The following is a 26,685-nucleotide window of genomic DNA, read 5'->3' as shown; positions in this document are numbered from 1 at the left end:
TTGCTCTTTCCTGCGTGCGATCCTTTCCCTGAATAGTTCAATCCTCAGCGTTCTCACTGCACCTGCAGTCAATTTCAATAATTAGGATAGAAAACAAAAGGCCAAGCCCTGTAATACAACCGTAGGCATATCAGCAGAGGAAAATAAGTCAAAAGGCCCACAGCATTTGTTCATCTGGCATCGAAGGCTGCAAGTGTAAGGACCTCGTGGCGCAACAGTAGCGCGTCTGACTCCAGATCAGAAGGTTGCGTGTTCAAATCACTTCGGGGTCACTGCTTACCATTTTATTCCCCACTGAGTTCATATATATCATTTCGAAAACAAAGTCAAAAGAAAGCAACCTTGCATTGGCCGGGAATCGAACCCGGGCCTCCCGCGTGGCAGGCGAAAATTCTACCACTGAACCACCAATGCTTCACATGGTGTGTTCACAGCAAGAGCTCTGTCCAAGACAGTGGTCAGGTTCACACACTTAAATTGTACACATATGAACAAAGTGTGCACAGCAGACATGATAACGCCAACGTTTCACATGATGATGGCAAGAATCAGATGCAGGAGACTATAAGTAATAATGTCTTTGCATTTGCTGAGGTCACTGGCTTGGTACTAGAGTTGTGGTTATCAGGGCATGATGGCAGGCTGCTCCTGACAGAAGTGGCTCACAGAATGCACCCGCCAGATCACCAGCACTATTGTGTTTCAGATCATGTCACTGAACTCTCCTCCTGGAAAATCCTTCCCACTGGCTTTGCCAGATTCTGTGTCCTCCCCAAAATGCTGGGGTGAAACGGGCAGAGTTCTGCGCCCTGCGCCCCTTTACGCGTCCCTAATGCCATCCCAACGCGCCCTGGTCGGGCTTAGATCACTGGAGCCTCTGGAGATCAAGAACTCCGGAAGCCTAGGGTCAGGCCTATTGCAGAGGCATCTTGTGCCTGGCCATTCCGGGATTGTTGTGTTTCAGGGCCTAGCCATCAATACTCCTGGGATTTCTTTCCATGAGAACCCTCATGTCCCTGTCCTCCCACAAGCCCGAGCTTTTATGTAAAATAAAGTGTGCTCTGTGGGCCTTCCCCTATGTGCTCTCTGCCTAATCTCTTTCTCCCAAGCTGAGCTCTGCAGGTAAATGTATCTATCTGACTGAGGGGCTAGGGAGGGCCTTTCCCAGCAGTCTTACAAGCCAAGAGTTCAGAGAAAGCACCTGCTCTGGGAAGGAGACTCTGCTCACAGAGAAGACAAGTCCAACATAACACAGTGAAGATGGGATGGGCAAGACACACGCCTCACGGGCTGGTAGCACGCAAACAGAGGAGCAGGGAGCTACGCTAAGCAGGCAAAGAGAAAAGTCATGTATGAGTCTCATGCACTGTGACCGGTAGTAATACTGGCTCTAACACCATTAGACAGTAGTCTACACATCATAAATTACAACAGTAACAAGACACTAAGCAAATGACAAATGCTGTATGGCATAAAGACGCCTTATATAATACAAGCTCCAGGCAGGCGCACACATGTCAAGACATATATTGAGTCTCAGGAAATGTATACAGTCAATAGTCTCTGTGGCGCAATCGGTTAGCGCGTTCGGCTGTTAACCGAAAGGTTGGTGGTTCAAGCCCACCCAGGGACGTAGCCTTTTGTCTGCATGAAACACAGATTTGCTCTTTCCTGCGTGCGATCCTTTCCCTGAATAGTTCAATCCTCAGCGTTCTCACTGCACCTGCAGTCAATTTCAATAATTAGGATAGAAAACAAAAGGCCAAGCCCTGTAATACAACCGTAGGCATATAAGCAGAGGAAAATAAGTCAAAAGGCCCACAGCATTTGTTCATCTGGCATCGAAGGCTGCAAGTGTAAGGACCTCGTGGCGCAACGGTAGCGCGTCTGACTCCAGATCAGAAGGTTGCGTGTTAAAATCACGTCGGGGTCACTGCTTACCATTTTATTCCCCACTGAGTTCATATATATCATTTCGAAAACAAAGTCAAAAGAAAGCAACCTTGCATTGGCCGGGAATCGAACCCGGGCCTCCCGCGTGGCAGGCGAGAATTCTACCACTGAACCACCAATGCTTCACATGGTGTGTTCACAGGCAGAGCTCTGTCCAAGATAGTGGTCAGGTTCACACCCTTAAATTGTACACATATGAACAAAGTGTGCGCAGCAGACATGATAACGCCAACGTTTCACATGATGATGGCAAGAATCAGATGCAGGAGACTATAAGTAATAATGTCTTTGCATTTGCTGAGGTCACTGGCTTGGTACTAGAGTTGTGGTTATCAGGGCATGATGGCAGGCTGCTCCTGACAGAAGTGGCTCACAGAATGCACCCGCCAGATCACCAGCACTATTGTGTTTCAGATCATGTCACTGAACTCTCCTCCTGGAAAATCCTTCCCACTGGCTTTGCCAGATTCTGTGTCCTCCCCAAAATGCTGGGGTGAAACGGGCAGAGTTCTGCGCCCTGCGCCCCTTTACGCGTCCCTAACCCGCTCCCAACGCGCCCTGGTCGGGCACAGCCCTGGTCGGGCTTAGATCACTGGAGCCTCTGGAGATCAAGAACTCCGGAAGCCTAGGGTCAGGCCTATTGCAGAGGCATCTTGTGCCTGGCCATTCCGGGATTGTTGTGTTTCAGGGCCTAGCCATCAATACTCCTGGGATTTCTTTCCATGAGAACCCTCATGTCCCTGTCCTCCCACAAGCCCGAGCTTTTATGTAAAATAAAGTGTGCTCTGTGGGCCTTCCCCTATGTGCTCTCTGCCTAATCTCTTTCTCCCAAGCTGAGCTCTGCAGGTAAATGTATCTATCTGACTGAGGGGCTAGGGAGGGCCTTTCCCAGCAGTCTTACAAGCCAAGAGTTCAGAGAAAGCACCTGCTCTGGGAAGGAGACTCTGCTCACAGAGAAGACAAGTCCAACATAACACAGTGAAGATGGGATGGGCAAGACACACGCCTCACGGGCTGGTAGCACGCAAACAGAGGAGCAGGGAGCTACGCTAAGCAGGCAAAGAGAAAAGTCATGTATGAGTCTCATGCACTGTGACCGGTAGTAATACTGGCTCTAACACCATTAGACAGTAGTCTACACATCATAAATTACAACAGTAACAAGACACTAAGCAAATGACAAATGCTGTATGGCATAAAGACGCCTTATATAATACAAGCTCCAGGCAGGCGCACACATGTCAAGACATATATTGAGTCTCAGGAAATGTATACAGTCAATAGTCTCTGTGGCGCAATCGGTTAGCGCGTTCGGTTGTTAACCGAAAGGTTGGTGGTTCAAGCCCACCCAGGGACGTAGCCTTTTGTCTGCATGAAACACAGATACGTACCTTTGCTCTTTCCTGCGTGCGATCCTTTCCCTGAATAGTTCAATCCTCAGCGTTCTCACTGCACCTGCAGTCAATTTCAATAATTAGGATAGAAAACAAAAGGCCAAGCCCTGTAATACAACCGTAGGCATATCAGCAGAGGAAAATCAGTCAAAAGGCCCACAGCATTTGTTCATCTGGCATCGAAGGCTGCAAGTGTAAGGACCTCGTGGCGCAACAGTAGCGCGTCTGACTCCAGATCAGAAGGTTGCGTGTTCAAATCACTTCGGGGTCACTGCTTACCATTTTATTCCCCACTGAGTTCATATATATCATTTCGCAAACAAAGTCAAAAGAAAGCAACCTTGCATTGGCCGGGAATCGAACCCGGGCCTCCCGCGTGGCAGGCGAAAATTCTACCACTGAACCACCAATGCTTCACATGGTGTGTTCACAGCAAGAGCTCTGTCCAAGACAGTGGTCAGGTTCACACACTTAAATTGTACACATATGAACAAAGTGTGCACAGCAGACATGATAACGCCAACGTTTCACATGATGATGGCAAGAATCAGATGCAGGAGACTATAAGTAATAATGTCTTTGCATTTGCTGAGGTCACTGGCTTGGTACTAGAGTTGTGGTTATCAGGGCATGATGGCAGGCTGCTCCTGACAGAAGTGGCTCACAGAATGCACCCGCCAGATCACCAGCACTATTGTGTTTCAGATCATGTCACTGAACTCTCCTCCTGGAAAATCCTTCCCACTGGCTTTGCCAGATTCTGTGTCCTCCCCAAAATGCTGGGGTGAAACGGGCAGAGTTCTGCGCCCTGCGCCCCTTTACGCGTCCCTAATGCCATCCCAACGCGCCCTGGTCGGGCTTAGATCACTGGAGCCTCTGGAGATCAAGAACTCCGGAAGCCTAGGGTCAGGCCTATTGCAGAGGCATCTTGTGCCTGGCCATTCCGGGATTGTTGTGTTTCAGGGCCTAGCCATCAATACTCCTGGGATTTCTTTCCATGAGAACCCTCATGTCCCTGTCCTCCCACAAGCCCGAGCTTTTATGTAAAATAAAGTGTGCTCTGTGGGCCTTCCCCTATGTGCTCTCTGCCTAATCTCTTTCTCCCAAGCTGAGCTCTGCAGGTAAATGTATCTATCTGACTGAGGGGCTAGGGAGGGCCTTTCCCAGCAGTCTTACAAGCCAAGAGTTCAGAGAAAGCACCTGCTCTGGGAAGGAGACTCTGCTCACAGAGAAGACAAGTCCAACATAACACAGTGAAGATGGGATGGGCAAGACACACGCCTCACGGGCTGGTAGCACGCAAACAGAGGAGCAGGGAGCTACGCTAAGCAGGCAAAGAGAAAAGTCATGTATGAGTCTCATGCACTGTGACCGGTAGTAATACTGGCTCTAACACCATTAGACAGTAGTCTACACATCATAAATTACAACAGTAACAAGACACTAAGCAAATGACAAATGCTGTATGGCATAAAGACGCCTTATATAATACAAGCTCCAGGCAGGCGCACACATGTCAAGACATATATTGAGTCTCAGGAAATGTATACAGTCAATAGTCTCTGTGGCGCAATCGGTTAGCGCGTTCGGCTGTTAACCGAAAGGTTGGTGGTTCAAGCCCACCCAGGGACGTAGCCTTTTGTCTGCATGAAACACAGATTTGCTCTTTCCTGCGTGCGATCCTTTCCCTGAATAGTTCAATCCTCAGCGTTCTCACTGCACCTGCAGTCAATTTCAATAATTAGGATAGAAAACAAAAGGCCAAGCCCTGTAATACAACCGTAGGCATATAAGCAGAGGAAAATAAGTCAAAAGGCCCACAGCATTTGTTCATCTGGCATCGAAGGCTGCAAGTGTAAGGACCTCGTGGCGCAACGGTAGCGCGTCTGACTCCAGATCAGAAGGTTGCGTGTTAAAATCACGTCGGGGTCACTGCTTACCATTTTATTCCCCACTGAGTTCATATATATCATTTCGAAAACAAAGTCAAAAGAAAGCAACCTTGCATTGGCCGGGAATCGAACCCGGGCCTCCCGCGTGGCAGGCGAGAATTCTACCACTGAACCACCAATGCTTCACATGGTGTGTTCACAGGCAGAGCTCTGTCCAAGATAGTGGTCAGGTTCACACCCTTAAATTGTACACATATGAACAAAGTGTGCGCAGCAGACATGATAACGCCAACGTTTCACATGATGATGGCAAGAATCAGATGCAGGAGACTATAAGTAATAATGTCTTTGCATTTGCTGAGGTCACTGGCTTGGTACTAGAGTTGTGGTTATCAGGGCATGATGGCAGGCTGCTCCTGACAGAAGTGGCTCACAGAATGCACCCGCCAGATCACCAGCACTATTGTGTTTCAGATCATGTCACTGAACTCTCCTCCTGGAAAATCCTTCCCACTGGCTTTGCCAGATTCTGTGTCCTCCCCAAAATGCTGGGGTGAAACGGGCAGAGTTCTGCGCCCTGCGCCCCTTTACGCGTCCCTAACCCGCTCCCAACGCGCCCTGGTCGGGCACAGCCCTGGTCGGGCTTAGATCACTGGAGCCTCTGGAGATCAAGAACTCCGGAAGCCTAGGGTCAGGCCTATTGCAGAGGCATCTTGTGCCTGGCCATTCCGGGATTGTTGTGTTTCAGGGCCTAGCCATCAATACTCCTGGGATTTCTTTCCATGAGAACCCTCATGTCCCTGTCCTCCCACAAGCCCGAGCTTTTATGTAAAATAAAGTGTGCTCTGTGGGCCTTCCCCTATGTGCTCTCTGCCTAATCTCTTTCTCCCAAGCTGAGCTCTGCAGGTAAATGTATCTATCTGACTGAGGGGCTAGGGAGGGCCTTTCCCAGCAGTCTTACAAGCCAAGAGTTCAGAGAAAGCACCTGCTCTGGGAAGGAGACTCTGCTCACAGAGAAGACAAGTCCAACATAACACAGTGAAGATGGGATGGGCAAGACACACGCCTCACGGGCTGGTAGCACGCAAACAGAGGAGCAGGGAGCTACGCTAAGCAGGCAAAGAGAAAAGTCATGTATGAGTCTCATGCACTGTGACCGGTAGTAATACTGGCTCTAACACCATTAGACAGTAGTCTACACATCATAAATTACAACAGTAACAAGACACTAAGCAAATGACAAATGCTGTATGGCATAAAGACGCCTTATATAATACAAGCTCCAGGCAGGCACACACATGTCAAGACATATATTGAGTCTCAGGAAATGTATACAGTCAATAGTCTCTGTGGCGCAATCGGTTAGCGCGTTCGGTTGTTAACCGAAAGGTTGGTGGTTCAAGCCCACCCAGGGACGTAGCCTTTTGTCTGCATGAAACACAGATACGTACCTTTGCTCTTTCCTGCGTGCGATCCTTTCCCTGAATAGTTCAATCCTCAGTGTTCTCACTGCACCTGCAGTCAATTTCAATAATTAGGATAGAAAACAAAAGGCCAAGCCCTGTAATACAACCGTAGGCATATCAGCAGAGGAAAATAAGTCAAAAGGCCCACAGCATTTGTTCATCTGGCATCGAAGGCTGCAAGTGTAAGGACCTCGTGGCGCAACAGTAGCGCGTCTGACTCCAGATCAGAAGGTTGCGTGTTCAAATCACTTCGGGGTCACTGCTTACCATTTTATTCCCCACTGAGTTCATATATATCATTTCGAAAACAAAGTCAAAAGAAAGCAACCTTGCATTGGCCGGGAATCGAACCCGGGCCTCCCGCGTGGCAGGCGAAAATTCTACCACTGAACCACCAATGCTTCACATGGTGTGTTCACAGCAAGAGCTCTGTCCAAGACAGTGGTCAGGTTCACACACTTAAATTGTACACATATGAACAAAGTGTGCGCAGCAGACATGATAACGCCAACGTTTCACATGATGATGGCAAGAATCAGATGCAGGAGACTATAAGTAATAATGTCTTTGCATTTGCTGAGGTCACTGGCTTGGTACTAGAGTTGTGGTTATCAGGGCATGATGGCAGGCTGCTCCTGACAGAAGTGGCTCACAGAATGCACCCGCCAGATCACCAGCACTATTGTGTTTCAGATCATGTCACTGAACTCTCCTCCTGGAAAATCCTTCCCACTGGCTTTGCCAGATTCTGTGTCCTCCCCAAAATGCTGGGGTGAAACGGGCAGAGTTCTGCGCCCTGCGCCCCTTTACGCGTCCCTAATGCCATCCCAACGCGCCCTGGTCGGGCTTAGATCACTGGAGCCTCTGGAGATCAAGAACTCCGGAAGCCTAGGGTCAGGCTATTGCAGAGGCATCTTGTGCCTGGCCATTCCGGGATTGTTGTGTTTCAGGGCCTAGCCATCAATACTCCTGGGATTTCTTTCCATGAGAACCCTCATGTCCCTGTCCTCCCACAAGCCCGAGCTTTTATGTAAAATAAAGTGTGCTCTGTGGGCCTTCCCCTATGTGCTCTCTGCCTAATCTCTTTCTCCCAAGCTGAGCTCTGCAGGTAAATGTATCTATCTGACTGAGGGGCTAGGGAGGGCCTTTCCCAGCAGTCTTACAAGCTAAGAGTTCAGAGAAAGCACCTGCTCTGGGAAGGAGACTCTGCTCACAGAGAAGACAAGTCCAACATAACACAGTGAAGATGGGATGGGCAAGACACACGCCTCACGGGCTGGTAGCACGCAAACAGAGGAGCAGGGAGCTACGCTAAGCAGGCAAAGAGAAAAGTCATGTATGAGTCTCATGCACTGTGACCGGTAGTAATACTGGCTCTAACACCATTAGACAGTAGTCTACACATCATAAATTACAACAGTAACAAGACACTAAGCAAATGACAAATGCTGTATGGCATAAAGACGCCTTATATAATACAAGCTCCAGGCAGGCGCACACATGTCAAGACATATATTGAGTCTCAGGAAATGTATACAGTCAATAGTCTCTGTGGCGCAATCGGTTAGCGCGTTCGGTTGTTAACCGAAAGGTTGGTGGTTCAAGCCCACCCAGGGACGTAGCCTTTTGTCTGCATGAAACACAGATACGTACCTTTGCTCTTTCCTGCGTGCGATCCTTTCCCTGAATAGTTCAATCCTCAGCGTTCTCACTGCACCTGCAGTCAATTTCAATAATTAGGATAGAAAACAAAAGGCCAAGCCCTGTAATACAACCGTAGGCATATCAGCAGAGGAAAATAAGTCAAAAGGCCCACAGCATTTGTTCATCTGGCATCGAAGGCTGCAAGTGTAAGGACCTCGTGGCGCAACAGTAGCGCGTCTGACTCCAGATCAGAAGGTTGCGTGTTCAAATCACTTCGGGGTCACTGCTTACCATTTTATTCCCCACTGAGTTCATATATATCATTTCGAAAACAAAGTCAAAAGAAAGCAACCTTGCATTGGCCGGGAATCGAACCCGGGCCTCCCGCGTGGCAGGCGAAAATTCTACCACTGAACCACCAATGCTTCACATGGTGTGTTCACAGCAAGAGCTCTGTCCAAGACAGTGGTCAGGTTCACACACTTAAATTGTACACATATGAACAAAGTGTGCGCAGCAGACATGATAACGCCAACGTTTCACATGATGATGGCAAGAATCAGATGCAGGAGACTATAAGTAATAATGTCTTTGCATTTGCTGAGGTCACTGGCTTGGTACTAGAGTTGTGGTTATCAGGGCATGATGGCAGGCTGCTCCTGACAGAAGTGGCTCACAGAATGCACCCGCCAGATCACCAGCACTATTGTGTTTCAGATCATGTCACTGAACTCTCCTCCTGGAAAATCCTTCCCACTGGCTTTGCCAGATTCTGTGTCCTCCCCAAAATGCTGGGGTGAAACGGGCAGAGTTCTGCGCCCTGCGCCCCTTTATGCGTCCCTAACGCGCTCCCAACGCGCCCTGGTCGGGCACAGCCCTGGTCGGGCTTAGATCACTGGAGCCTCTGGAGATCAAGAACTCCGGAAGCCTAGGGTCAGGCCTATTGCAGAGGCATCTTGTGCCTGGCCATTCCGGGATTGTTGTGTTTCAGGGCCTAGCCATCAATACTCCTGGGATTTCTTTCCATGAGAACCCTCATGTCCCTGTCCTCCCACAAGCCCGAGCTTTTATGTAAAATAAAGTGTGCTCTGTGGGCCTTCCCCTATGTGCTCTCTGCCTAATCTCTTTCTCCCAAGCTGAGCTCTGCAGGTAAATGTATCTATCTGACTGAGGGGCTAGGGAGGGCCTTTCCCAGCAGTCTTACAAGCTAAGAGTTCAGAGAAAGCACCTGCTCTGGGAAGGAGACTCTGCTCACAGAGAAGACAAGTCCAACATAACACAGTGAAGATGGGATGGGCAAGACACACGCCTCACGGGCTGGTAGCACGCAAACAGAGGAGCAGGGAGCTACGCTAAGCAGGCAAAGAGAAAAGTCATGTATGAGTCTCATGCACTGTGACCGGTAGTAATACTGGCTCTAACACCATTAGACAGTAGTCTACACATCATAAATTACAACAGTAACAAGACACTAAGCAAATGACAAATGCTGTATGGCATAAAGACGCCTTATATAATACAAGCTCCAGGCAGGCGCACACATGTCAAGACATATATTGAGTCTCAGGAAATGTATACAGTCAATAGTCTCTGTGGCGCAATCGGTTAGCGCGTTCGGTTGTTAACCGAAAGGTTGGTGGTTCAAGCCCACCCAGGGACGTAGCCTTTTGTCTGCATGAAACACAGATACGTACCTTTGCTCTTTCCTGCGTGCGATCCTTTCCCTGAATAGTTCAATCCTCAGCGTTCTCACTGCACCTGCAGTCAATTTCAATAATTAGGATAGAAAACAAAAGGCCAAGCCCTGTAATACAACCGTAGGCATATCAGCAGAGGAAAATAAGTCAAAAGGCCCACAGCATTTGTTCATCTGGCATCGAAGGCTGCAAGTGTAAGGACCTCGTGGCGCAACAGTAGCGCGTCTGACTCCAGATCAGAAGGTTGCGTGTTCAAATCACTTCGGGGTCACTGCTTACCATTTTATTCCCCACTGAGTTCATATATATCATTTCGAAAACAAAGTCAAAAGAAAGCAACCTTGCATTGGCCGGGAATCGAACCCGGGCCTCCCGCGTGGCAGGCGAAAATTCTACCACTGAACCACCAATGCTTCACATGGTGTGTTCACAGCAAGAGCTCTGTCCAAGACAGTGGTCAGGTTCACACACTTAAATTGTACACATATGAACAAAGTGTGCGCAGCAGACATGATAACGCCAACGTTTCACATGATGATGGCAAGAATCAGATGCAGGAGACTATAAGTAATAATGTCTTTGCATTTGCTGAGGTCACTGGCTTGGTACTAGAGTTGTGGTTATCAGGGCATGATGGCAGGCTGCTCCTGACAGAAGTGGCTCACAGAATGCACCCGCCAGATCACCAGCACTATTGTGTTTCAGATCATGTCACTGAACTCTCCTCCTGGAAAATCCTTCCCACTGGCTTTGCCAGATTCTGTGTCCTCCCCAAAATGCTGGGGTGAAACGGGCAGAGTTCTGCGCCCTGCGCCCCTTTATGCGTCCCTAACGCGCTCCCAACGCGCCCTGGTCGGGCACAGCCCTGGTCGGGCTTAGATCACTGGAGCCTCTGGAGATCAAGAACTCCGGAAGCCTAGGGTCAGGCCTATTGCAGAGGCATCTTGTGCCTGGCCATTCCGGGATTGTTGTGTTTCAGGGCCTAGCCATCAATACTCCTGGGATTTCTTTCCATGAGAACCCTCATGTCCCTGTCCTCCCACAAGCCCGAGCTTTTATGTAAAATAAAGTGTGCTCTGTGGGCCTTCCCCTATGTGCTCTCTGCCTAATCTCTTTCTCCCAAGCTGAGCTCTGCAGGTAAATGTATCTATCTGACTGAGGGGCTAGGGAGGGCCTTTCCCAGCAGTCTTACAAGCTAAGAGTTCAGAGAAAGCACCTGCTCTGGGAAGGAGACTCTGCTCACAGAGAAGACAAGTCCAACATAACACAGTGAAGATGGGATGGGCAAGACACACGCCTCACGGGCTGGTAGCACGCAAACAGAGGAGCAGGGAGCTATGCTAAGCAGGCAAAGAGAAAAGTCATGTATGAGTCTCATGCACTGTGACCGGTAGTAATACTGGCTCTAACACCATTAGACAGTAGTCTACACATCATAAATTACAACAGTAACAAGACACTAAGCAAATGACAAATGCTGTATGGCATAAAGACGCCTTATATAATACAAGCTCCAGGCAGGCGCACACATGTCAAGACATATATTGAGTCTCAGGAAATGTATACAGTCAATAGTCTCTGTGGCGCAATCGGTTAGCGCGTTCGGTTGTTAACCGAAAGGTTGGTGGTTCAAGCCCACCCAGGGACGTAGCCTTTTGTCTGCATGAAACACAGATACGTACCTTTGCTCTTTCCTGCGTGCGATCCTTTCCCTGAATAGTTCAATCCTCAGCGTTCTCACTGCACCTGCAGTCAATTTCAATAATTAGGATAGAAAACAAAAGGCCAAGCCCTGTAATACAACCGTAGGCATATCAGCAGAGGAAAATAAGTCAAAAGGCCCACAGCATTTGTTCATCTGGCATCGAAGGCTGCAAGTGTAAGGACCTCGTGGCGCAACAGTAGCGCGTCTGACTCCAGATCAGAAGGTTGCGTGTTCAAATCACTTCGGGGTCACTGCTTACCATTTTATTCCCCACTGAGTTCATATATATCATTTCGAAAACAAAGTCAAAAGAAAGCAACCTTGCATTGGCCGGGAATCGAACCCGGGCCTCCCGCGTGGCAGGCGAAAATTCTACCACTGAACCACCAATGCTTCACATGGTGTGTTCACAGCAAGAGCTCTGTCCAAGACAGTGGTCAGGTTCACACACTTAAATTGTACACATATGAACAAAGTGTGCACAGCAGACATGATAACGCCAACGTTTCACATGATGATGGCAAGAATCAGATGCAGGAGACTATAAGTAATAATGTCTTTGCATTTGCTGAGGTCACTGGCTTGGTACTAGAGTTGTGGTTATCAGGGCATGATGGCAGGCTGCTCCTGACAGAAGTGGCTCACAGAATGCACCCGCCAGATCACCAGCACTATTGTGTTTCAGATCATGTCACTGAACTCTCCTCCTGGAAAATCCTTCCCACTGGCTTTGCCAGATTCTGTGTCCTCCCCAAAATGCTGGGGTGAAACGGGCAGAGTTCTGCGCCCTGCGCCCCTTTACGCGTCCCTAATGCCATCCCAACGCGCCCTGGTCGGGCTTAGATCACTGGAGCCTCTGGAGATCAAGAACTCCGGAAGCCTAGGGTCAGGCCTATTGCAGAGGCATCTTGTGCCTGGCCATTCCGGGATTGTTGTGTTTCAGGGCCTAGCCATCAATACTCCTGGGATTTCTTTCCATGAGAACCCTCATGTCCCTGTCCTCCCACAAGCCCGAGCTTTTATGTAAAATAAAGTGTGCTCTGTGGGCCTTCCCCTATGTGCTCTCTGCCTAATCTCTTTCTCCCAAGCTGAGCTCTGCAGGTAAATGTATCTATCTGACTGAGGGGCTAGGGAGGGCCTTTCCCAGCAGTCTTACAAGCCAAGAGTTCAGAGAAAGCACCTGCTCTGGGAAGGAGACTCTGCTCACAGAGAAGACAAGTCCAACATAACACAGTGAAGATGGGATGGGCAAGACACACGCCTCACGGGCTGGTAGCACGCAAACAGAGGAGCAGGGAGCTACGCTAAGCAGGCAAAGAGAAAAGTCATGTATGAGTCTCATGCACTGTGACCGGTAGTAATACTGGCTCTAACACCATTAGACAGTAGTCTACACATCATAAATTACAACAGTAACAAGACACTAAGCAAATGACAAATGCTGTATGGCATAAAGACGCCTTATATAATACAAGCTCCAGGCAGGCGCACACATGTCAAGACATATATTGAGTCTCAGGAAATGTATACAGTCAATAGTCTCTGTGGCGCAATCGGTTAGCGCGTTCGGCTGTTAACCGAAAGGTTGGTGGTTCAAGCCCACCCAGGGACGTAGCCTTTTGTCTGCATGAAACACAGATTTGCTCTTTCCTGCGTGCGATCCTTTCCCTGAATAGTTCAATCCTCAGCGTTCTCACTGCACCTGCAGTCAATTTCAATAATTAGGATAGAAAACAAAAGGCCAAGCCCTGTAATACAACCGTAGGCATATAAGCAGAGGAAAATAAGTCAAAAGGCCCACAGCATTTGTTCATCTGGCATCGAAGGCTGCAAGTGTAAGGACCTCGTGGCGCAACGGTAGCGCGTCTGACTCCAGATCAGAAGGTTGCGTGTTAAAATCACGTCGGGGTCACTGCTTACCATTTTATTCCCCACTGAGTTCATATATATCATTTCGAAAACAAAGTCAAAAGAAAGCAACCTTGCATTGGCCGGGAACCGAACCCGGGCCTCCCGCGTGGCAGGCGAGAATTCTACCACTGAACCACCAATGCTTCACATGGTGTGTTCACAGGCAGAGCTCTGTCCAAGATAGTGGTCAGGTTCACACCCTTAAATTGTACACATATGAACAAAGTGTGCGCAGCAGACATGATAACGCCAACGTTTCACATGATGATGGCAAGAATCAGATGCAGGAGACTATAAGTAATAATGTCTTTGCATTTGCTGAGGTCACTGGCTTGGTACTAGAGTTGTGGTTATCAGGGCATGATGGCAGGCTGCTCCTGACAGAAGTGGCTCACAGAATGCACCCGCCAGATCACCAGCACTATTGTGTTTCAGATCATGTCACTGAACTCTCCTCCTGGAAAATCCTTCCCACTGGCTTTGCCAGATTCTGTGTCCTCCCCAAAATGCTGGGGTGAAACGGGCAGAGTTCTGCGCCCTGCGCCCCTTTACGCGTCCCTAACCCGCTCCCAACGCGCCCTGGTCGGGCACAGCCCTGGTCGGGCTTAGATCACTGGAGCCTCTGGAGATCAAGAACTCCGGAAGCCTAGGGTCAGGCCTATTGCAGAGGCATCTTGTGCCTGGCCATTCCGGGATTGTTGTGTTTCAGGGCCTAGCCATCAATACTCCTGGGATTTCTTTCCATGAGAACCCTCATGTCCCTGTCCTCCCACAAGCCCGAGCTTTTATGTAAAATAAAGTGTGCTCTGTGGGCCTTCCCCTATGTGCTCTCTGCCTAATCTCTTTCTCCCAAGCTGAGCTCTGCAGGTAAATGTATCTATCTGACTGAGGGGCTAGGGAGGGCCTTTCCCAGCAGTCTTACAAGCCAAGAGTTCAGAGAAAGCACCTGCTCTGGGAAGGAGACTCTGCTCACAGAGAAGACAAGTCCAACATAACACAGTGAAGATGGGATGGGCAAGACACACGCCTCACGGGCTGGTAGCACGCAAACAGAGGAGCAGGGAGCTACGCTAAGCAGGCAAAGAGAAAAGTCATGTATGAGTCTCATGCACTGTGACCGGTAGTAATACTGGCTCTAACACCATTAGACAGTAGTCTACACATCATAAATTACAACAGTAACAAGACACTAAGCAAATGACAAATGCTGTATGGCATAAAGACGCCTTATATAATACAAGCTCCAGGCAGGCGCACACATGTCAAGACATATATTGAGTCTCAGGAAATGTATACAGTCAATAGTCTCTGTGGCGCAATCGGTTAGCGCGTTCGGTTGTTAACCGAAAGGTTGGTGGTTCAAGCCCACCCAGGGACGTAGCCTTTTGTCTGCATGAAACACAGATACGTACCTTTGCTCTTTCCTGCGTGCGATCCTTTCCCTGAATAGTTCAATCCTCAGCGTTCTCACTGCACCTGCAGTCAATTTCAATAATTAGGATAGAAAACAAAAGGCCAAGCCCTGTAATACAACCGTAGGCATATCAGCAGAGGAAAATAAGTCAAAAGGCCCACAGCATTTGTTCATCTGGCATCGAAGGCTGCAAGTGTAAGGACCTCGTGGCGCAACAGTAGCGCGTCTGACTCCAGATCAGAAGGTTGCGTGTTCAAATCACTTCGGGGTCACTGCTTACCATTTTATTCCCCACTGAGTTCATATATATCATTTCGAAAACAAAGTCAAAAGAAAGCAACCTTGCATTGGCCGGGAATCGAACCCGGGCCTCCCGCGTGGCAGGCGAAAATTCTACCACTGAACCACCAATGCTTCACATGGTGTGTTCACAGCAAGAGCTCTGTCCAAGACAGTGGTCAGGTTCACACACTTAAATTGTACACATATGAACAAAGTGTGCGCAGCAGACATGATAACGCCAACGTTTCACATGATGATGGCAAGAATCAGATGCAGGAGACTATAAGTAATAATGTCTTTGCATTTGCTGAGGTCACTGGCTTGGTACTAGAGTTGTGGTTATCAGGGCATGATGGCAGGCTGCTCCTGACAGAAGTGGCTCACAGAATGCACCCGCCAGATCACCAGCACTATTGTGTTTCAGATCATGTCACTGAACTCTCCTCCTGGAAAATCCTTCCCACTGGCTTTGCCAGATTCTGTGTCCTCCCCAAAATGCTGGGGTGAAACGGGCAGAGTTCTGCGCCCTGCGCCCCTTTATGCGTCCCTAACGCGCTCCCAACGCGCCCTGGTCGGGCACAGCCCTGGTCGGGCTTAGATCACTGGAGCCTCTGGAGATCAAGAACTCCGGAAGCCTAGGGTCAGGCCTATTGCAGAGGCATCTTGTGCCTGGCCATTCCGGGATTGTTGTGTTTCAGGGCCTAGCCATCAATACTCCTGGGATTTCTTTCCATGAGAACCCTCATGTCCCTGTCCTCCCACAAGCCCGAGCTTTTATGTAAAATAAAGTGTGCTCTGTGGGCCTTCCCCTATGTGCTCTCTGCCTAATCTCTTTCTCCCAAGCTGAGCTCTGCAGGTAAATGTATCTATCTGACTGAGGGGCTAGGGAGGGCCTTTCCCAGCAGTCTTACAAGCTAAGAGTTCAGAGAAAGCACCTGCTCTGGGAAGGAGACTCTGCTCACAGAGAAGACAAGTCCAACATAACACAGTGAAGATGGGATGGGCAAGACACACCCCTCACGGGCTGGTAGCACGCAAACAGAGGAGCAGGGAGCTATGCTAAGCAGGCAAAGAGAAAAGTCATGTATGAGTCTCATGCACTGTGACCGGTAGTAATACTGGCTCTAACACCATTAGACAGTAGTCTACACATCATAAATTACAACAGTAACAAGACACTAAGCAAATGACAAATGCTGTAGGGCATAAAGACGCCTTATATAATACAAGCTCCAGGCAGGCGCACACATGTCAAGACATATATTGAGTCTCAGGAAATGTATACAGTCAATAGTCTCTGTGGCGCAATCGGTTAGCGCGTTCGGTTGTTAACCGAAAGGTTGGTGGTTCAAGCCCACCCAGGGACGTAGCCTTTTGTCTGCATGAAACACAGATACGTACCTTTGCTCTTTCCTGCGTGCGATCCTTTCCCTGAATAGTTCAATCCTCAGCGTTCTCACTGCACCTGCAGTCAATTTCAATAATTAGGATAGAAAACAAAAGGCCAAGCCCTGTAATACAACCGTAGGCATATCAGCAGAGGAAAATAAGTCAAAAGGCCCACAGCATTTGTTCATCTGGCATCGAAGGCTGCAAGTGTAAGGACCTCGTGGCGCAACAGTAGCGCGTCTGACTCCAGATCAGAAGGTTGCGTGTTCAAATCACTTCGGGGTCACTGCTTACCATTTTATTCCCCACTGAGTTCATATATATCATTTCGAAAACAAAGTCAAAAGAAAGCAACCTTGCATTGGCCGGGAATCGAACCCGGGCCTCCCGCGTGGCAGGCGAAAATTCTACCACTGAACCACCAATGCTTCACATGGTGTGTTCACAGCAAGAGCTCTGTCCAAGACAGTGGTCAGGTTCACACACTTAAATTGTACACATATGAACAAAGTGTGCACAGCAGACATGATAACGCCAACGTTTCACATGATGATGGCAAGAATCAGATGCAGGAGACTATAAGTAATAATGTCTTTGCATTTGCTGAGGTCACTGGCTTGGTACTAGAGTTGTGGTTATCAGGGCATGATGGCAGGCTGCTCCTGACAGAAGTGGCTCACAGAATGCACCCGCCAGATCACCAGCACTATTGTGTTTCAGATCATGTCACTGAACTCTCCTCCTGGAAAATCCTTCCCACTGGCTTTGCCAGATTCTGTGTCCTCCCCAAAATGCTGGGGTGAAACGGGCAGAGTTCTGCGCCCTGCGCCCCTTTACGCGTCCCTAATGCCATCCCAACGCGCCCTGGTCGGGCTTAGATCACTGGAGCCTCTGGAGATCAAGAACTCCGGAAGCCTAGGGTCAGGCCTATTGCAGAGGCATCTTGTGCCTGGCCATTCCGGGATTGTTGTGTTTCAGGGCCTAGCCATCAATACTCCTGGGATTTCTTTCCATGAGAACCCTCATGTCCCTGTCCTCCCACAAGCCCGAGCTTTTATGTAAAATAAAGTGTGCTCTGTGGGCCTTCCCCTATGTGCTCTCTGCCTAATCTCTTTCTCCCAAGCTGAGCTCTGCAGGTAAATGTATCTATCTGACTGAGGGGCTAGGGAGGGCCTTTCCCAGCAGTCTTACAAGCCAAGAGTTCAGAGAAAGCACCTGCTCTGGGAAGGAGACTCTGCTCACAGAGAAGACAAGTCCAACATAACACAGTGAAGATGGGATGGGCAAGACACACGCCTCACGGGCTGGTAGCACGCAAACAGAGGAGCAGGGAGCTACGCTAAGCAGGCAAAGAGAAAAGTCATGTATGAGTCTCATGCACTGTGACCGGTAGTAATACTGGCTCTAACACCATTAGACAGTAGTCTACACATCATAAATTACAACAGTAACAAGACACTAAGCAAATGACAAATGCTGTATGGCATAAAGACGCCTTATATAATACAAGCTCCAGGCAGGCGCACACATGTCAAGACATATATTGAGTCTCAGGAAATGTATACAGTCAATAGTCTCTGTGGCGCAATCGGTTAGCGCGTTCGGCTGTTAACCGAAAGGTTGGTGGTTCAAGCCCACCCAGGGACGTAGCCTTTTGTCTGCATGAAACACAGATTTGCTCTTTCCTGCGTGCGATCCTTTCCCTGAATAGTTCAATCCTCAGCGTTCTCACTGCACCTGCAGTCAATTTCAATAATTGGGATAGAAAACAAAAGGCCAAGCCCTGTAATACAAACGTAGGCATATAAGCAGAGGAAAATAAGTCAAAAGGCCCACAGCATTTGTTCATCTGGCATCGAAGGCTGCAAGTGTAAGGACCTCGTGGCGCAACGGTAGCGCGTCTGACTCCAGATCAGAAGGTTGCGTGTTAAAATCACGTCGGGGTCACTGCTTACCATTTTATTCCCCACTGAGTTCATATATATCATTTCGAAAACAAAGTCAAAAGAAAGCAACCTTGCATTGGCCGGGAACCGAACCCGGGCCTCCCGCGTGGCAGGCGAGAATTCTACCACTGAACAACCAATGCTTCACATGGTGTGTTCACAGGCAGAGCTCTGTCCAAGATAGTGGTCAGGTTCACACCCTTAAATTGTACACATATGAACAAAGTGTGCGCAGCAGACATGATAACGCCAACGTTTCACATGATGATGGCAAGAATCAGATGCAGGAGACTATAAGTAATAATGTCTTTGCATTTGCTGAGGTCACTGGCTTGGTACTAGAGTTGTGGTTATCAGGGCATGATGGCAGGCTGCTCCTGACAGAAGTGGCTCACAGAATGCACCCGCCAGATCACCAGCACTATTGTGTTTCAGATCATGTCACTGAACTCTCCTCCTGGAAAATCCTTCCCACTGGCTTTGCCAGATTCTGTGTCCTCCCCAAAATGCTGGGGTGAAACGGGCAGAGTTCTGCGCCCTGCGCCCCTTTATGCGTCCCTAACGCGCTCCCAACGCGCCCTGGTCGGGCACAGCCCTGGTCGGGCTTAGATCACTGGAGCCTCTGGAGATCAAGAACTCCGGAAGCCTAGGGTCAGGCCTATTGCAGAGGCATCTTGTGCCTGGCCATTCCGGGATTGTTGTGTTTCAGGGCCTAGCCATCAATACTCCTGGGATTTCTTTCCATGAGAACCCTCATGTCCCTGTCCTCCCACAAGCCCGAGCTTTTATGTAAAATAAAGTGTGCTCTGTGGGCCTTCCCCTATGTGCTCTCTGCCTAATCTCTTTCTCCCAAGCTGAGCTCTGCAGGTAAATGTATCTATCTGACTGAGGGGCTAGGGAGGGCCTTTCCCAGCAGTCTTACAAGCTAAGAGTTCAGAGAAAGCACCTGCTCTGGGAAGGAGACTCTGCTCACAGAGAAGACAAGTCCAACATAACACAGTGAAGATGGGATGGGCAAGACACACGCCTCACGGGCTGGTAGCACGCAAACAGAGGAGCAGGGAGCTACGCTAAGCAGGCAAAGAGAAAAGTCATGTATGAGTCTCATGCACTGTGACCGGTAGTAATACTGGCTCTAACACCATTAGACAGTAGTCTACACATCATAAATTACAACAGTAACAAGACACTAAGCAAATGACAAATGCTGTATGGCATAAAGACGCCTTATATAATACAAGCTCCAGGCAGGCGCACACATGTCAAGACATATATTGAGTCTCAGGAAATGTATACAGTCAATAGTCTCTGTGGCGCAATCGGTTAGCGCGTTCGGTTGTTAACCGAAAGGTTGGTGGTTCAAGCCCACCCAGGGACGTAGCCTTTTGTCTGCATGAAACACAGATACGTACCTTTGCTCTTTCCTGCGTGCGATCCTTTCCCTGAATAGTTCAATCCTCAGCGTTCTCACTGCACCTGCAGTCAATTTCAATAATTAGGATAGAAAACAAAAGGCCAAGCCCTGTAATACAACCGTAGGCATATCAGCAGAGGAAAATAAGTCAAAAGGCCCACAGCATTTGTTCATCTGGCATCGAAGGCTGCAAGTGTAAGGACCTCGTGGCGCAACAGTAGCGCGTCTGACTCCAGATCAGAAGGTTGCGTGTTCAAATCACTTCGGGGTCACTGCTTACCATTTTATTCCCCACTGAGTTCATATATATCATTTCGAAAACAAAGTCAAAAGAAAGCAACCTTGCATTGGCCGGGAATCGAACCCGGGCCTCCCGCGTGGCAGGCGAAAATTCTACCACTGAACCACCAATGCTTCACATGGTGTGTTCACAGCAAGAGCTCTGTCCAAGACAGTGGTCAGGTTCACACACTTAAATTGTACACATATGAACAAAGTGTGCACAGCAGACATGATAACGCCAACGTTTCACATGATGATGGCAAGAATCAGATGCAGGAGACTATAAGTAATAATGTCTTTGCATTTGCTGAGGTCACTGGCTTGGTACTAGAGTTGTGGTTATCAGGGCATGATGGCAGGCTGCTCCTGACAGAAGTGGCTCACAGAATGCACCCGCCAGATCACCAGCACTATTGTGTTTCAGATCATGTCACTGAACTCTCCTCCTGGAAAATCCTTCCCACTGGCTTTGCCAGATTCTGTGTCCTCCCCAAAATGCTGGGGTGAAACGGGCAGAGTTCTGCGCCCTGCGCCCCTTTACGCGTCCCTAATGCCATCCCAACGCGCCCTGGTCGGGCTTAGATCACTGGAGCCTCTGGAGATCAAGAACTCCGGAAGCCTAGGGTCAGGCCTATTGCAGAGGCATCTTGTGCCTGGCCATTCCGGGATTGTTGTGTTTCAGGGCCTAGCCATCAATACTCCTGGGATTTCTTTCCATGAGAACCCTCATGTCCCTGTCCTCCCACAAGCCCGAGCTTTTATGTAAAATAAAGTGTGCTCTGTGGGCCTTCCCCTATGTGCTCTCTGCCTAATCTCTTTCTCCCAAGCTGAGCTCTGCAGGTAAATGTATCTATCTGACTGAGGGGCTAGGGAGGGCCTTTCCCAGCAGTCTTACAAGCCAAGAGTTCAGAGAAAGCACCTGCTCTGGGAAGGAGACTCTGCTCACAGAGAAGACAAGTCCAACATAACACAGTGAAGATGGGATGGGCAAGACACACGCCTCACGGGCTGGTAGCACGCAAACAGAGGAGCAGGGAGCTACGCTAAGCAGGCAAAGAGAAAAGTCATGTATGAGTCTCATGCACTGTGACCGGTAGTAATACTGGCTCTAACACCATTAGACAGTAGTCTACACATCATAAATTACAACAGTAACAAGACACTAAGCAAATGACAAATGCTGTATGGCATAAAGACGCCTTATATAATACAAGCTCCAGGCAGGCGCACACATGTCAAGACATATATTGAGTCTCAGGAAATGTATACAGTCAATAGTCTCTGTGGCGCAATCGGTTAGCGCGTTCGGCTGTTAACCGAAAGGTTGGTGGTTCAAGCCCACCCAGGGACGTAGCCTTTTGTCTGCATGAAACACAGATTTGCTCTTTCCTGCGTGCGATCCTTTCCCTGAATAGTTCAATCCTCAGCGTTCTCACTGCACCTGCAGTCAATTTCAATAATTAGGATAGAAAACAAAAGGCCAAGCCCTGTAATACAACCGTAGGCATATAAGCAGAGGAAAATAAGTCAAAAGGCCCACAGCATTTGTTCATCTGGCATCGAAGGCTGCAAGTGTAAGGACCTCGTGGCGCAACGGTAGCGCGTCTGACTCCAGATCAGAAGGTTGCGTGTTAAAATCACGTCGGGGTCACTGCTTACCATTTTATTCCCCACTGAGTTCATATATATCATTTCGAAAACAAAGTCAAAAGAAAGCAACCTTGCATTGGCCGGGAACCGAACCCGGGCCTCCCGCGTGGCAGGCGAGAATTCTACCACTGAACCACCAATGCTTCACATGGTGTGTTCACAGGCAGAGCTCTGTCCAAGATAGTGGTCAGGTTCACACCCTTAAATTGTACACATATGAACAAAGTGTGCGCAGCAGACATGATAACGCCAACGTTTCACATGATGATGGCAAGAATCAGATGCAGGAGACTATAAGTAATAATGTCTTTGCATTTGCTGAGGTCACTGGCTTGGTACTAGAGTTGTGGTTATCAGGGCATGATGGCAGGCTGCTCCTGACAGAAGTGGCTCACAGAATGCACCCGCCAGATCACCAGCACTATTGTGTTTCAGATCATGTCACTGAACTCTCCTCCTGGAAAATCCTTCCCACTGGCTTTGCCAGATTCTGTGTCCTCCCCAAAATGCTGGGGTGAAACGGGCAGAGTTCTGCGCCCTGCGCCCCTTTACGCGTCCCTAACCCGCTCCCAACGCGCCCTGGTCGGGCACAGCCCTGGTCGGGCTTAGATCACTGGAGCCTCTGGAGATCAAGAACTCCGGAAGCCTAGGGTCAGGCCTATTGCAGAGGCATCTTGTGCCTGGCCATTCCGGGATTGTTGTGTTTCAGGGCCTAGCCATCAATACTCCTGGGATTTCTTTCCATGAGAACCCTCATGTCCCTGTCCTCCCACAAGCCCGAGCTTTTATGTAAAATAAAGTGTGCTCTGTGGGCCTTCCCCTATGTGCTCTCTGCCTAATCTCTTTCTCCCAAGCTGAGCTCTGCAGGTAAATGTATCTATCTGACTGAGGGGCTAGGGAGGGCCTTTCCCAGCAGTCTTACAAGCCAAGAGTTCAGAGAAAGCACCTGCTCTGGGAAGGAGACTCTGCTCACAGAGAAGACAAGTCCAACATAACACAGTGAAGATGGGATGGGCAAGACACACGCCTCACGGGCTGGTAGCACGCAAACAGAGGAGCAGGGAGCTACGCTAAGCAGGCAAAGAGAAAAGTCATGTATGAGTCTCATGCACTGTGACCGGTAGTAATACTGGCTCTAACACCATTAGACAGTAGTCTACACATCATAAATTACAACAGTAACAAGACACTAAGCAAATGACAAATGCTGTATGGCATAAAGACGCCTTATATAATACAAGCTCCAGGCAGGCGCACACATGTCAAGACATATATTGAGTCTCAGGAAATGTATACAGTCAATAGTCTCTGTGGCGCAATCGGTTAGCGCGTTCGGTTGTTAACCGAAAGGTTGGTGGTTCAAGCCCACCCAGGGACGTAGCCTTTTGTCTGCATGAAACACAGATACGTACCTTTGCTCTTTCCTGCGTGCGATCCTTTCCCTGAATAGTTCAATCCTCAGCGTTCTCACTGCACCTGCAGTCAATTTCAATAATTAGGATAGAAAACAAAAGGCCAAGCCCTGTAATACAACCGTAGGCATATCAGCAGAGGAAAATAAGTCAAAAGGCCCACAGCATTTGTTCATCTGGCATCGAAGGCTGCAAGTGTAAGGACCTCGTGGCGCAACAGTAGCGCGTCTGACTCCAGATCAGAAGGTTGCGTGTTCAAATCACTTCGGGGTCACTGCTTACCATTTTATTCCCCACTGAGTTCATATATATCATTTCGAAAACAAAGTCAAAAGAAAGCAACCTTGCATTGGCCGGGAATCGAACCCGGGCCTCCCGCGTGGCAGGCGAAAATTCTACCACTGAACCACCAATGCTTCACATGGTGTGTTCACAGCAAGAGCTCTGTCCAAGACAGTGGTCAGGTTCACACACTTAAATTGTACACATATGAACAAAGTGTGCGCAGCAGACATGATAACGCCAACGTTTCACATGATGATGGCAAGAATCAGATGCAGGAGACTATAAGTAATAATGTCTTTGCATTTGCTGAGGTCACTGGCTTGGTACTAGAGTTGTGGTTATCAGGGCATGATGGCAGGCTGCTCCTGACAGAAGTGGCTCACAGAATGCACCCGCCAGATCACCAGCACTATTGTGTTTCAGATCATGTCACTGAACTCTCCTCCTGGAAAATCCTTCCCACTGGCTTTGCCAGATTCTGTGTCCTCCCCAAAATGCTGGGGTGAAACGGGCAGAGTTCTGCGCCCTGCGCCCCTTTATGCGTCCCTAACGCGCTCCCAACGCGCCCTGGTCGGGCACAGCCCTGGTCGGGCTTAGATCACTGGAGCCTCTGGAGATCAAGAACTCCGGAAGCCTAGGGTCAGGCCTATTGCAGAGGCATCTTGTGCCTGGCCATTCCGGGATTGTTGTGTTTCAGGGCCTAGCCATCAATACTCCTGGGATTTCTTTCCATGAGAACCCTCATGTCCCTGTCCTCCCACAAGCCCGAGCTTTTATGTAAAATAAAGTGTGCTCTGTGGGCCTTCCCCTATGTGCTCTCTGCCTAATCTCTTTCTCCCAAGCTGAGCTCTGCAGGTAAATGTATCTATCTGACTGAGGGGCTAGGGAGGGCCTTTCCCAGCAGTCTTACAAGCTAAGAGTTCAGAGAAAGCACCTGCTCTGGGAAGGAGACTCTGCTCACAGAGAAGACAAGTCCAACATAACACAGTGAAGATGGGATGGGCAAGACACACCCCTCACGGGCTGGTAGCACGCAAACAGAGGAGCAGGGAGCTATGCTAAGCAGGCAAAGAGAAAAGTCATGTATGAGTCTCATGCACTGTGACCGGTAGTAATACTGGCTCTAACACCATTAGACAGTAGTCTACACATCATAAATTACAACAGTAACAAGACACTAAGCAAATGACAAATGCTGTAGGGCATAAAGACGCCTTATATAATACAAGCTCCAGGCAGGCGCACACATGTCAAGACATATATTGAGTCTCAGGAAATGTATACAGTCAATAGTCTCTGTGGCGCAATCGGTTAGCGCGTTCGGTTGTTAACCGAAAGGTTGGTGGTTCAAGCCCACCCAGGGACGTAGCCTTTTGTCTGCATGAAACACAGATACGTACCTTTGCTCTTTCCTGCGTGCGATCCTTTCCCTGAATAGTTCAATCCTCAGCGTTCTCACTGCACCTGCAGTCAATTTCAATAATTAGGATAGAAAACAAAAGGCCAAGCCCTGTAATACAACCGTAGGCATATCAGCAGAGGAAAATAAGTCAAAAGGCCCACAGCATTTGTTCATCTGGCATCGAAGGCTGCAAGTGTAAGGACCTCGTGGCGCAACAGTAGCGCGTCTGACTCCAGATCAGAAGGTTGCGTGTTCAAATCACTTCGGGGTCACTGCTTACCATTTTATTCCCCACTGAGTTCATATATATCATTTCGAAAACAAAGTCAAAAGAAAGCAACCTTGCATTGGCCGGGAATCGAACCCGGGCCTCCCGCGTGGCAGGCGAAAATTCTACCACTGAACCACCAATGCTTCACATGGTGTGTTCACAGCAAGAGCTCTGTCCAAGACAGTGGTCAGGTTCACACACTTAAATTGTACACATATGAACAAAGTGTGCACAGCAGACATGATAACGCCAACGTTTCACATGATGATGGCAAGAATCAGATGCAGGAGACTATAAGTAATAATGTCTTTGCATTTGCTGAGGTCACTGGCTTGGTACTAGAGTTGTGGTTATCAGGGCATGATGGCAGGCTGCTCCTGACAGAAGTGGCTCACAGAATGCACCCGCCAGATCACCAGCACTATTGTGTTTCAGATCATGTCACTGAACTCTCCTCCTGGAAAATCCTTCCCACTGGCTTTGCCAGATTCTGTGTCCTCCCCAAAATGCTGGGGTGAAACGGGCAGAGTTCTGCGCCCTGCGCCCCTTTACGCGTCCCTAATGCCATCCCAACGCGCCCTGGTCGGGCTTAGATCACTGGAGCCTCTGGAGATCAAGAACTCCGGAAGCCTAGGGTCAGGCCTATTGCAGAGGCATCTTGTGCCTGGCCATTCCGGGATTGTTGTGTTTCAGGGCCTAGCCATCAATACTCCTGGGATTTCTTTCCATGAGAACCCTCATGTCCCTGTCCTCCCACAAGCCCGAGCTTTTATGTAAAATAAAGTGTGCTCTGTGGGCCTTCCCCTATGTGCTCTCTGCCTAATCTCTTTCTCCCAAGCTGAGCTCTGCAGGTAAATGTATCTATCTGACTGAGGGGCTAGGGAGGGCCTTTCCCAGCAGTCTTACAAGCCAAGAGTTCAGAGAAAGCACCTGCTCTGGGAAGGAGACTCTGCTCACAGAGAAGACAAGTCCAACATAACACAGTGAAGATGGGATGGGCAAGACACACGCCTCACGGGCTGGTAGCACGCAAACAGAGGAGCAGGGAGCTACGCTAAGCAGGCAAAGAGAAAAGTCATGTATGAGTCTCATGCACTGTGACCGGTAGTAATACTGGCTCTAACACCATTAGACAGTAGTCTACACATCATAAATTACAACAGTAACAAGACACTAAGCAAATGACAAATGCTGTATGGCATAAAGACGCCTTATATAATACAAGCTCCAGGCAGGCGCACACATGTCAAGACATATATTGAGTCTCAGGAAATGT

General features: G+C 49.0%; 47 non-coding genes across 47 annotated transcripts; 31 read left to right on the top strand and 16 right to left on the bottom strand.

Annotated features, from left to right (window-relative positions):
• The first annotated feature begins 200 nt into the window (after positions 1–200).
• Positions 201–272, top strand: TRNAW-CCA (transfer RNA tryptophan (anticodon CCA)). Its single transcript has one exon. It is a non-coding gene; the product is annotated as a tRNA-Trp (tRNA).
• A 71-nt stretch (positions 273–343) lies between these two features.
• On the bottom strand, positions 344–414 carry TRNAG-GCC (transfer RNA glycine (anticodon GCC)). Its single transcript has one exon. It is a non-coding gene; the product is annotated as a tRNA-Gly (tRNA).
• Positions 415–1,559: 1,145 nt separating this feature from the next.
• Positions 1,560–1,633, top strand: TRNAN-GUU (transfer RNA asparagine (anticodon GUU)). Its single transcript has one exon. It is a non-coding gene; the product is annotated as a tRNA-Asn (tRNA).
• A 228-nt stretch (positions 1,634–1,861) lies between these two features.
• TRNAW-CCA (transfer RNA tryptophan (anticodon CCA)) lies at positions 1,862–1,933 on the top strand. Its single transcript has one exon. It is a non-coding gene; the product is annotated as a tRNA-Trp (tRNA).
• A 71-nt stretch (positions 1,934–2,004) lies between these two features.
• Positions 2,005–2,075, bottom strand: TRNAG-GCC (transfer RNA glycine (anticodon GCC)). The gene has a single exon. It is a non-coding gene; the product is annotated as a tRNA-Gly (tRNA).
• Positions 2,076–3,236: 1,161 nt separating this feature from the next.
• On the top strand, positions 3,237–3,310 carry TRNAN-GUU (transfer RNA asparagine (anticodon GUU)). The gene has a single exon. It is a non-coding gene; the product is annotated as a tRNA-Asn (tRNA).
• Positions 3,311–3,546: 236 nt separating this feature from the next.
• Positions 3,547–3,618, top strand: TRNAW-CCA (transfer RNA tryptophan (anticodon CCA)). The gene has a single exon. It is a non-coding gene; the product is annotated as a tRNA-Trp (tRNA).
• A 71-nt stretch (positions 3,619–3,689) lies between these two features.
• TRNAG-GCC (transfer RNA glycine (anticodon GCC)) lies at positions 3,690–3,760 on the bottom strand. The gene has a single exon. It is a non-coding gene; the product is annotated as a tRNA-Gly (tRNA).
• A 1,145-nt stretch (positions 3,761–4,905) lies between these two features.
• On the top strand, positions 4,906–4,979 carry TRNAN-GUU (transfer RNA asparagine (anticodon GUU)). Its single transcript has one exon. It is a non-coding gene; the product is annotated as a tRNA-Asn (tRNA).
• Positions 4,980–5,207: 228 nt separating this feature from the next.
• TRNAW-CCA (transfer RNA tryptophan (anticodon CCA)) lies at positions 5,208–5,279 on the top strand. Its single transcript has one exon. It is a non-coding gene; the product is annotated as a tRNA-Trp (tRNA).
• A 71-nt stretch (positions 5,280–5,350) lies between these two features.
• TRNAG-GCC (transfer RNA glycine (anticodon GCC)) lies at positions 5,351–5,421 on the bottom strand. The gene has a single exon. It is a non-coding gene; the product is annotated as a tRNA-Gly (tRNA).
• Positions 5,422–6,582: 1,161 nt separating this feature from the next.
• On the top strand, positions 6,583–6,656 carry TRNAN-GUU (transfer RNA asparagine (anticodon GUU)). The gene has a single exon. It is a non-coding gene; the product is annotated as a tRNA-Asn (tRNA).
• Positions 6,657–6,892: 236 nt separating this feature from the next.
• On the top strand, positions 6,893–6,964 carry TRNAW-CCA (transfer RNA tryptophan (anticodon CCA)). Its single transcript has one exon. It is a non-coding gene; the product is annotated as a tRNA-Trp (tRNA).
• A 71-nt stretch (positions 6,965–7,035) lies between these two features.
• TRNAG-GCC (transfer RNA glycine (anticodon GCC)) lies at positions 7,036–7,106 on the bottom strand. Its single transcript has one exon. It is a non-coding gene; the product is annotated as a tRNA-Gly (tRNA).
• A 1,144-nt stretch (positions 7,107–8,250) lies between these two features.
• On the top strand, positions 8,251–8,324 carry TRNAN-GUU (transfer RNA asparagine (anticodon GUU)). Its single transcript has one exon. It is a non-coding gene; the product is annotated as a tRNA-Asn (tRNA).
• A 236-nt stretch (positions 8,325–8,560) lies between these two features.
• TRNAW-CCA (transfer RNA tryptophan (anticodon CCA)) lies at positions 8,561–8,632 on the top strand. The gene has a single exon. It is a non-coding gene; the product is annotated as a tRNA-Trp (tRNA).
• Positions 8,633–8,703: 71 nt separating this feature from the next.
• On the bottom strand, positions 8,704–8,774 carry TRNAG-GCC (transfer RNA glycine (anticodon GCC)). Its single transcript has one exon. It is a non-coding gene; the product is annotated as a tRNA-Gly (tRNA).
• Positions 8,775–9,935: 1,161 nt separating this feature from the next.
• Positions 9,936–10,009, top strand: TRNAN-GUU (transfer RNA asparagine (anticodon GUU)). The gene has a single exon. It is a non-coding gene; the product is annotated as a tRNA-Asn (tRNA).
• A 236-nt stretch (positions 10,010–10,245) lies between these two features.
• Positions 10,246–10,317, top strand: TRNAW-CCA (transfer RNA tryptophan (anticodon CCA)). Its single transcript has one exon. It is a non-coding gene; the product is annotated as a tRNA-Trp (tRNA).
• A 71-nt stretch (positions 10,318–10,388) lies between these two features.
• TRNAG-GCC (transfer RNA glycine (anticodon GCC)) lies at positions 10,389–10,459 on the bottom strand. Its single transcript has one exon. It is a non-coding gene; the product is annotated as a tRNA-Gly (tRNA).
• A 1,161-nt stretch (positions 10,460–11,620) lies between these two features.
• On the top strand, positions 11,621–11,694 carry TRNAN-GUU (transfer RNA asparagine (anticodon GUU)). Its single transcript has one exon. It is a non-coding gene; the product is annotated as a tRNA-Asn (tRNA).
• A 236-nt stretch (positions 11,695–11,930) lies between these two features.
• On the top strand, positions 11,931–12,002 carry TRNAW-CCA (transfer RNA tryptophan (anticodon CCA)). Its single transcript has one exon. It is a non-coding gene; the product is annotated as a tRNA-Trp (tRNA).
• Positions 12,003–12,073: 71 nt separating this feature from the next.
• On the bottom strand, positions 12,074–12,144 carry TRNAG-GCC (transfer RNA glycine (anticodon GCC)). The gene has a single exon. It is a non-coding gene; the product is annotated as a tRNA-Gly (tRNA).
• A 1,145-nt stretch (positions 12,145–13,289) lies between these two features.
• On the top strand, positions 13,290–13,363 carry TRNAN-GUU (transfer RNA asparagine (anticodon GUU)). The gene has a single exon. It is a non-coding gene; the product is annotated as a tRNA-Asn (tRNA).
• Positions 13,364–13,591: 228 nt separating this feature from the next.
• TRNAW-CCA (transfer RNA tryptophan (anticodon CCA)) lies at positions 13,592–13,663 on the top strand. The gene has a single exon. It is a non-coding gene; the product is annotated as a tRNA-Trp (tRNA).
• Positions 13,664–13,734: 71 nt separating this feature from the next.
• Positions 13,735–13,805, bottom strand: TRNAG-GCC (transfer RNA glycine (anticodon GCC)). The gene has a single exon. It is a non-coding gene; the product is annotated as a tRNA-Gly (tRNA).
• A 1,161-nt stretch (positions 13,806–14,966) lies between these two features.
• Positions 14,967–15,040, top strand: TRNAN-GUU (transfer RNA asparagine (anticodon GUU)). Its single transcript has one exon. It is a non-coding gene; the product is annotated as a tRNA-Asn (tRNA).
• Positions 15,041–15,276: 236 nt separating this feature from the next.
• TRNAW-CCA (transfer RNA tryptophan (anticodon CCA)) lies at positions 15,277–15,348 on the top strand. Its single transcript has one exon. It is a non-coding gene; the product is annotated as a tRNA-Trp (tRNA).
• A 71-nt stretch (positions 15,349–15,419) lies between these two features.
• TRNAG-GCC (transfer RNA glycine (anticodon GCC)) lies at positions 15,420–15,490 on the bottom strand. Its single transcript has one exon. It is a non-coding gene; the product is annotated as a tRNA-Gly (tRNA).
• A 1,161-nt stretch (positions 15,491–16,651) lies between these two features.
• On the top strand, positions 16,652–16,725 carry TRNAN-GUU (transfer RNA asparagine (anticodon GUU)). Its single transcript has one exon. It is a non-coding gene; the product is annotated as a tRNA-Asn (tRNA).
• Positions 16,726–16,961: 236 nt separating this feature from the next.
• On the top strand, positions 16,962–17,033 carry TRNAW-CCA (transfer RNA tryptophan (anticodon CCA)). Its single transcript has one exon. It is a non-coding gene; the product is annotated as a tRNA-Trp (tRNA).
• Positions 17,034–17,104: 71 nt separating this feature from the next.
• Positions 17,105–17,175, bottom strand: TRNAG-GCC (transfer RNA glycine (anticodon GCC)). The gene has a single exon. It is a non-coding gene; the product is annotated as a tRNA-Gly (tRNA).
• Positions 17,176–18,320: 1,145 nt separating this feature from the next.
• On the top strand, positions 18,321–18,394 carry TRNAN-GUU (transfer RNA asparagine (anticodon GUU)). The gene has a single exon. It is a non-coding gene; the product is annotated as a tRNA-Asn (tRNA).
• Positions 18,395–18,622: 228 nt separating this feature from the next.
• TRNAW-CCA (transfer RNA tryptophan (anticodon CCA)) lies at positions 18,623–18,694 on the top strand. Its single transcript has one exon. It is a non-coding gene; the product is annotated as a tRNA-Trp (tRNA).
• Positions 18,695–18,765: 71 nt separating this feature from the next.
• Positions 18,766–18,836, bottom strand: TRNAG-GCC (transfer RNA glycine (anticodon GCC)). Its single transcript has one exon. It is a non-coding gene; the product is annotated as a tRNA-Gly (tRNA).
• Positions 18,837–19,997: 1,161 nt separating this feature from the next.
• TRNAN-GUU (transfer RNA asparagine (anticodon GUU)) lies at positions 19,998–20,071 on the top strand. The gene has a single exon. It is a non-coding gene; the product is annotated as a tRNA-Asn (tRNA).
• Positions 20,072–20,307: 236 nt separating this feature from the next.
• TRNAW-CCA (transfer RNA tryptophan (anticodon CCA)) lies at positions 20,308–20,379 on the top strand. The gene has a single exon. It is a non-coding gene; the product is annotated as a tRNA-Trp (tRNA).
• A 71-nt stretch (positions 20,380–20,450) lies between these two features.
• On the bottom strand, positions 20,451–20,521 carry TRNAG-GCC (transfer RNA glycine (anticodon GCC)). Its single transcript has one exon. It is a non-coding gene; the product is annotated as a tRNA-Gly (tRNA).
• A 1,145-nt stretch (positions 20,522–21,666) lies between these two features.
• Positions 21,667–21,740, top strand: TRNAN-GUU (transfer RNA asparagine (anticodon GUU)). Its single transcript has one exon. It is a non-coding gene; the product is annotated as a tRNA-Asn (tRNA).
• Positions 21,741–21,968: 228 nt separating this feature from the next.
• On the top strand, positions 21,969–22,040 carry TRNAW-CCA (transfer RNA tryptophan (anticodon CCA)). The gene has a single exon. It is a non-coding gene; the product is annotated as a tRNA-Trp (tRNA).
• Positions 22,041–22,111: 71 nt separating this feature from the next.
• TRNAG-GCC (transfer RNA glycine (anticodon GCC)) lies at positions 22,112–22,182 on the bottom strand. The gene has a single exon. It is a non-coding gene; the product is annotated as a tRNA-Gly (tRNA).
• Positions 22,183–23,343: 1,161 nt separating this feature from the next.
• Positions 23,344–23,417, top strand: TRNAN-GUU (transfer RNA asparagine (anticodon GUU)). The gene has a single exon. It is a non-coding gene; the product is annotated as a tRNA-Asn (tRNA).
• Positions 23,418–23,653: 236 nt separating this feature from the next.
• Positions 23,654–23,725, top strand: TRNAW-CCA (transfer RNA tryptophan (anticodon CCA)). Its single transcript has one exon. It is a non-coding gene; the product is annotated as a tRNA-Trp (tRNA).
• A 71-nt stretch (positions 23,726–23,796) lies between these two features.
• Positions 23,797–23,867, bottom strand: TRNAG-GCC (transfer RNA glycine (anticodon GCC)). Its single transcript has one exon. It is a non-coding gene; the product is annotated as a tRNA-Gly (tRNA).
• A 1,161-nt stretch (positions 23,868–25,028) lies between these two features.
• TRNAN-GUU (transfer RNA asparagine (anticodon GUU)) lies at positions 25,029–25,102 on the top strand. The gene has a single exon. It is a non-coding gene; the product is annotated as a tRNA-Asn (tRNA).
• A 236-nt stretch (positions 25,103–25,338) lies between these two features.
• Positions 25,339–25,410, top strand: TRNAW-CCA (transfer RNA tryptophan (anticodon CCA)). The gene has a single exon. It is a non-coding gene; the product is annotated as a tRNA-Trp (tRNA).
• Positions 25,411–25,481: 71 nt separating this feature from the next.
• TRNAG-GCC (transfer RNA glycine (anticodon GCC)) lies at positions 25,482–25,552 on the bottom strand. Its single transcript has one exon. It is a non-coding gene; the product is annotated as a tRNA-Gly (tRNA).
• Between the last annotated feature and the right edge of the window lie 1,133 nt (positions 25,553–26,685).

The sequence above is a fragment of the Lissotriton vulgaris genome, chromosome 1_1 (genome assembly GCF_964263255.1).
Source record: "Lissotriton vulgaris chromosome 1_1, aLisVul1.2, whole genome shotgun sequence".
Lineage (NCBI taxonomy): Eukaryota > Metazoa > Chordata > Amphibia > Caudata > Salamandridae > Lissotriton > Lissotriton vulgaris.
The sequence above is the reverse complement of the archived record's forward strand: the minus strand, read 5'-3'. Positions and strand labels throughout refer to the sequence as shown.